Below are 7,484 nucleotides of genomic sequence, written 5' to 3' on the forward strand. Positions count from 1 at the left end.
AATCTTACAGGTAAAAATGTTGGACTTTTGAAACGTATGCAAGATAAAGTGACTGAAATCGACGCAGATCAGAAATTGGTATTTTTGCATTGTATTATACACCAACATGTGTTGTGCAAGTCAGTGCTAAAAATTCACCATGTTATTGATGTTGTTACTAAAATAGTAAACTTCATCAGGGCACGGGCATTGAATCACAGACAGTTTGTTGCACTTTTGGAGGAGCATGAGACTGAGCATAGTGACATCGGCTACCACACAGCTGTCAGATGGCTCAGCCTGGGCAAAGTGCTAAAAAGAGTTTGGGACCTGAAAGCAGAGATTCAAGAGTTTTGTGAGAAGAAAGGCAAAGACATCCCAGAGCTCTCAGACGAGGACTGGATGGCAGATTTTGCATTTGCTGTTGATGTGACTGCACTGATGAATGAACTGAACACCAAACTGCAAGGCAAGGGCCTTTTTGTTCATGAAATGCACAGCCTGGTGAAGGCTTTCATGAGAAAGATGCAGTTTCTTTCAAGCCAACTGGAGAGCAACACTCTCACTCACATGCAAACCCTGAAAGAAGTCACACCATCAGCTGATCACCTCCGCAGGTACTCATCCATGTTAGGAGCATTGCATGGTGAGTTTTCAAGGCGATTTGAAGATCTCCGAACAATCGAGGATGAAATGCTCATGATTTCCTCTCCCTTTACCTGCAGTATGGATAATGCACCCAGTGATGTTCAGCTGGAACTCATTGACCTGCAGTCTGATGCAGTACTGGCAGAGCGCTTTAAGTCAGGATCTCTGCTGGATTTCTACTCTTCTCTCGAGGAGGAGAACTTTCCAAACATGAGGAGACATGCTCAGAAGATGTTGGTTCTCTTTGGCTCTACCTACATATGTGAACAAACATTTTCAAAGATGAAGTTTATGAAATCCAGGTATAGATCCTCTCTCACTGATGATCATCTGTCAGCTGTGCTTCGCATCTCCACCTCAGACATTCAACCTGACTTCGATGCACTCGTTAAAGCCCAGCAGAGACTAGATTTCTCTCACTGAACAAGAAAAAAGAACTTAAAAACACCAAATGAGGTGGTTAGACTACAAATGTAGGCATGTAAAGGAAGCAACTAGCAGTGAACTGGGACACTTTCTTTGGAAGCCTTTTCTCAAAATCACAGTTCAGTGATGTTCAGTGACAGTTCAATATGATGTATCTTGCTGAATGTTTGGAGCACAAAGACAATGTTGTGATGTCTTAAGAATGCTAAGAACCTTTACACAACTTTCCAACAGTATATGAAACTCAAAATGTGTTTTGTAGTGAATGCGACTGAAAATGTTCACTAATATGAGTCAGAAATGGTGAAAAACGTTCACATTTTGTTTTCCATTGTTTTGGGAAATTTGATTGAATAAATTACATTTTTTGTAAGGCAACCTCACTTTTTCATTGCTCAACTATAACATATACTCTTACCAGCTTGTCAAAACAATGCTATTTACTGCTTTTTATAAAGAAATACAATTAATATTATGCAGAATTGAGTTCAGCCTTTTGGCCCGGCCCTCCACAATATTTTTTGTTTCTAATGTGGCCCCATGGAAAAAATAATTGCCCACCCCTGATCTAGAGGGAACACATGGATTTTAGCCTTTGCAGACCATTTACATGCACACAAACATAACAAAATACAAGAAATGGAAAATCCAGTTGTTTCAACAATTCCACAAAAACTGAGTTGGGTTATATAATTCAATAAAACGATGCCTTAATGTGTCTTCTTACATTATCTAATCAGCCTAGAATCTACTAAACTTCCATTCTCTCACTCCTATTTTTCTTTTCTTCCAATACGTCTTCTTGGACTATTTCCATTTCTGTCCATCAATCTACCTTTCACGCTCTTCTTATAAAATAAGATATACCTCCTTATTTCTCTGTCTACTTTCTTGTTTCTTCTTTCTTTCACTCACCCCCATTAAGTACTCCCCCATTTTCCTCCCCCACCCTCACAGCCGGTCACCTCCTCTCCTCACTTTCCTGCCAGATTTGTGTCAATGGGATGTTGTTGCCGAGGTAACCTGGGTCATTAGGGAAGCTGTATTTATGCTTTCTCATACTCGAGCTGGCAGATCCACTGTAATGAGTGCACACATACTCACACACACACAGAGAGAGACAGAAACCCCCACCACCTGCTGTTCCAAACCACTTCACTTTGTCGGCGGCATCCTCCAATAGAGAGAGATGGAAAGATGCAGATATATTTTTTCAACAGAAATTAGCATTTATTCAGGCGTTTAAAGTCAAAACCTTAAATTAAACTGAGTAAAACTGAAGTATTAAAGCCTGCGGTTTTTGTAATAAATGTTCAAATAAACCAATCCATCTACATCTACCCATCTATCTATCTATCTATCTATCTATCTATCTATCTATCTATCTATCTATCTATCTATCTATCTATCTATCTATCTATCTATCTATCTATCTATCTATCTACCTATCTACCTATCTATCTGTCTATCTACCTATCTATCTATTTATCTATCTATCTACCTATCTATCTATCTATCTATCTATCTATCCATCTATCCATCTATCTATCTACCCATCTACCCATCTATCCATCTATCTACCTATCTATCTATCTATCTATTTATCTACATATCTATATATCTATCTATCTATCTATCCATCTATCTCTATCTATCTATCTATCTATCTATCTATCTATCTATCTATCTATCTATCTATCTATCTATCTATCTATCCATCTATCTATCTATCTATCCATATATCTATCTATCTATCTATCTATCTATCCATCTATCTATCTATCTATCTATCTATCTATCTATCTATCTATCTATCTATCTATCTATCTATCTATCTATCCATCTATCTATCTATCTATCTATCTATCTATCTATCTATCTATCTATCTATCTATCTATCTATCTATCTATCCATCCATCTATCTATCTATCTATCTATCTATCTATCTATCTATCTATCTATCTATCCATCTATCTATCTATCCATCCATCTATCTATCTATCTATCTATCTATCTATCTATCTATCTATCTATCTATCTATCTATCTATCTATCTATCTATCTATCTATCTATCTATCTATCTATCTATCTATCTATCTATCTATCTATCTATCTATCTATCTATCTATCTATCTATCTATCTATCTATCCATCTATATAAAGTAATAAGATACGATCGATGGTATGTATGTAAATAAACAGACATGTAAAAAAACAGGTATGTATTTTAGGCTGTTTGAGTCTCAATGTGCAGGTTCATGTGTTACAGTGAGGTTTCAAAATACCATCTGTACGGAGACATAAGCCCAAACCTCTGCGTACTAACTGCATCAATAATCCGTCTGCTTACCAAACCCTGAACAGATGGACTCACCGTTTGCCAACATGTAGTTTAAACACTTTTCCAAAGAACACTTAATGGATTTTTGGACAGAAGCTGCTGTTCCTGCTAAACTAAGCTAAGCTAACATAGGATAAGCCCATCCTGAGATGCCATGACATTTGACCGATTGCCCATTTTTACCAAACAAAAGACTGACAAAAAGGACCCATTACACCAAAAGCCCTGTTCCCAAACCCCAAAAACAATCGCCCTTCGTTCAAAATAATCACACATCAACCAATAAACAGAAGCACATGGCTAATTATAATGCAGAATAATGACATTGGAGCTTCCTAGTTGTGGTATTGATTTATCTTGATTTAACATAAACGAATGCACCAACAAAACCAACAAGTCCTAGTCAATCAGAGGCAGAGTAGGACCTTTATCCAAAAACCTTTATCAATGGGATTCTGGGAATGAGAAAATATTAAGAAATGTTTACAAGAAACATAACTATACAAGAATTCTAAAAAGTGCTACACGGATATCCCAAATACAATATGTGCAGTTTACTGACAGCCTTTTATATCGTCAGGCAAAACAAGACATGCAGACTTCATTATGGGAAACCTTGTAGATTAATTGACTAAGTATTCAACAGATAAAATGTTAATGACAATGCGTGTTGCAGATCTAATGATGCATCCCCAATTGCCACATTTATGAGAAATCATTTCAGTCGTTTGCACAGATTTTTCGCGGCTCTTGGATAATTTAGTGCTGAAATTCAATAATTAAAAAGTATGCCTCTGCCAACTAGTCAAGTTGCAGATTACACCCATGCCTGTCCGAAATGCATTCACTCCTTAATTGCTTTTATAACACATGTAAGTTAAAATCGTCATAATTAGCGTGTGATTTCTTGAGATACGGCCAATGGCACAAACGAAACCAACAAGTACTGTCAATCAGAGGCAGAGTAGGGCAAGTCAGGCCTTCGCTGCTATAGTAGTAAAAAAAACAGTTCTGCAAAAACAAATGTTTCAATGGGATTCTGTTTCTTGGAGCAATGGCCCCTCGGTACAGATAAAAGTCCCTTGCATGTGGGCTGTTGTTTCTTTCCTATGTACAGTTATGTTTGTACAATGCCCCCTAAAACTGAGTTAAGCTAAGCTAACGCCCAGCAGGATTTTAGCTAAGCCACCGTTAGCCTGTGCTATCAGTTGCTAGCATTTAACTGTCGGGTCAAACTGTTGCCATGAATATCTGCATCAAAAATATAATACAACCCCATGAACCCAAAATTAACTTTGATTTGGATGCAAAAAACCACAAGTTGTCCATGTTACCATGACTATTTACTTCTTTATATTTACTACATCATTCATCCGTTTGTGTCAGAATTAGCATTAGCTCAAACCTGAACTGAGTAGGAACAAAAACATGAATAAAATCTTTGCTAATGTTATGTAGTGATTTTACGTTTGCGAACGATCCGATTCTTTTGAACGGCTCTTTGGTACGAACAAAGGGAACCGGGTCGTACTCGGTGAGAGCCGTTCTTTTAATCGTTGGTTCACTGCCTGCCATAAATCCACTCGCCTTTACGGGAACTTGCTTTCCTGAATGCACATTTTTCGTACATGATGGCATAACAAATTCTGCTTGAGTAGTAATTTGGCTGAGAGATGCAAGTTATACATTTTTCTGTGAGTAAAAGTAGATTTCTGGCAATACAGTCAATCATTATCCTGGTGATTATTTCGCAGATAAACCTATTAACCCCGCCCTCTTTTGAACGGCTCTCGGAAAAGGAACGGAGCCATAAGATCCGGCTCCCTTCAAGGAGCCGTAATTCCCATCACTAATGTTATGTATCTCAGCTTTTTAACCTGTGACCTGTAGCTCAGAGACAATAGAGTAAACGCCTTCGTGGAAAGCATGATATATAGAGAGAATGAATTCCTACGCTCACATTAGGGCTGCTCAACACATCATTAGCATGTTTTCCTTTATGGACCCATCCATGCTATCTCAATGTTGTCAAAAGTGCATTAGTCTTAATGAGCTGTTGGCTCATTAGTCCATCAGCGGCGGAGCGGGGAAACACTCCGAGACAGAATCAGCTCGTTTGTATTCAGCTGCAGCGCTGAGCCCAACGCCAGGTGCTAACATGTGGAAACAAATCCCATGATGCACTGCTGCACGAAACACTGAGGTCATAGTCCAAATGTACAAGACTGAGAGTAACCTCAGCAGCTGGATGGGACACATGTTAGCCTAATTTAGAGCGGAGGAATTCTGCTGAAGCTATATTTTATTAATTAAAAGTAATTTGTCATGCAAAATTACCTTTAATTATTCTGTAATTCCTGTTTCTAAATTGGAAAGATGTTTCTGATTATCTCCTTTCTGTGTCATTGTTAATCAGAACCAGGTTAATTGCCAAGTTTACACACACAAGTAATTTGCGTTAGTGTCTAATGGAGCATACATAAACACAGGAAGAGGAAGTAGGTTGTAATAAACAAGCAAATATAGAACTTTTATAAAAACTGCTTTTTAAAACGTACAAATATAAATAAATGTTTAGAAGAAATATGACGATACAAGAATGATTAAATGTATAATTTAAGTGTGACACGGATATCTCAAATACAATATGTGCAGTTTACTGAAAGTCTTTTATATCGTCAGGCATTTGCAGACTTCATCACGGGAACCTTGAGAAACTATGGTAGATTAATTGACTAAGTATTCAACAGATAAAATGTTAATGACAATGCGTGGCAGATCTAATGAGGCATCCCCAATTACCAAATGTATGAGAGATCATTTCAGTCATTTACACAGATATTTTGGCAGTCCTTTGATTATTTAGCGCTGAAACTCAATAATTAAAAAGTATGCCTCTGCCAACTAGTCAAGGTATAGATTACAACCATGTCTGTCCAGAATGCAATCACTTCTTAATTGTTTTTTATGACACATTTAAGTTAGAAAGGTCCTAATTAGCCTGTGATTTCTTGAGATGTGGCCAAACATGTGTTTTGTGAAGACCTTGACGTTTAAGCTCCATATTTCTGATTACAGACGTTTCAAGTAAGTTTAAAATATCAAAACTTCTGTAACTAATACAGAATATTTACTCTAATAGAACTACAGAATACATATTGTATATAGCAGGTATATACTGTATCACTGAATGGATATTTCCATTTTCACCATATTTACAGGATAAGAAGATGAATTAGGTTGAGGCGAGAAATCATGTTGATAAAAGAATATTTGGAAGGAATATTTTTGACTGAAAAAGCAGTAAGAAGTCATAAATGAGTAGAAAAAGATCACAGGTTTTCCCCCTCTGCTCAGAATAGGATAATACAGATCTTTAGATGGATTGTTTTAATAACGATATTCACCATCACCTCGCCGCTCTGCCCTCTCTATCTGAGGTCGTTTGCATGCACTGCCAACACATCATATCATGTATTTACTAGTTTAGCATATCAGAAATGCTATATGGGAGAGAATGTGTCCATAAACTTGATCTCCAAATAAACATTTGCATGAGAATGAGGTGCTGTCAGACCCCATTATCCGTAACGACAGCTCAGATCAAAAGCAGGGAAAGGATGGCTGTGTGTTTGCTCTGCAGTTATGAATCTTAAACACATGTGATGAAGGCGATCTGGGTGTTAGGATTCTGATTTAAGACGTGGAGCTTAACAGCACGGCTTCATGCAGATACATAAAGGATCAAGCATGCGTGGTATCCATCATGACATGTGGGATACAACCATGTATGCGCAGGCTGTTAGGATGTATCAGTGTGTTTACATTCTACGGTTTGATCCACATGGTTGTAGGGACTGGTCACAAGACGGTTTATTTATGCCCCTGCACGCATCTTTAATATCACAATTAAGAAAATCTAGGTAAAAAACGTCTTTTTAGTAGATATTGCTAAAAGGTTGTTTTTTTTTTATCATGTTTGGGTTGTGAAATGTTATACTTTATAAGGTACCACTTTGCAATAAGACTACCCTTATAAAGGATTCATAAAGGGTCTATAATTAGGTTATTAATTAGGTTGTAAACAC

Source organism: Notothenia rossii (assembly GCF_949606895.1).
Source record: "Notothenia rossii genome assembly, chromosome: 4".
Taxonomy (NCBI): Eukaryota; Metazoa; Chordata; class Actinopteri; order Perciformes; family Nototheniidae; genus Notothenia; species Notothenia rossii.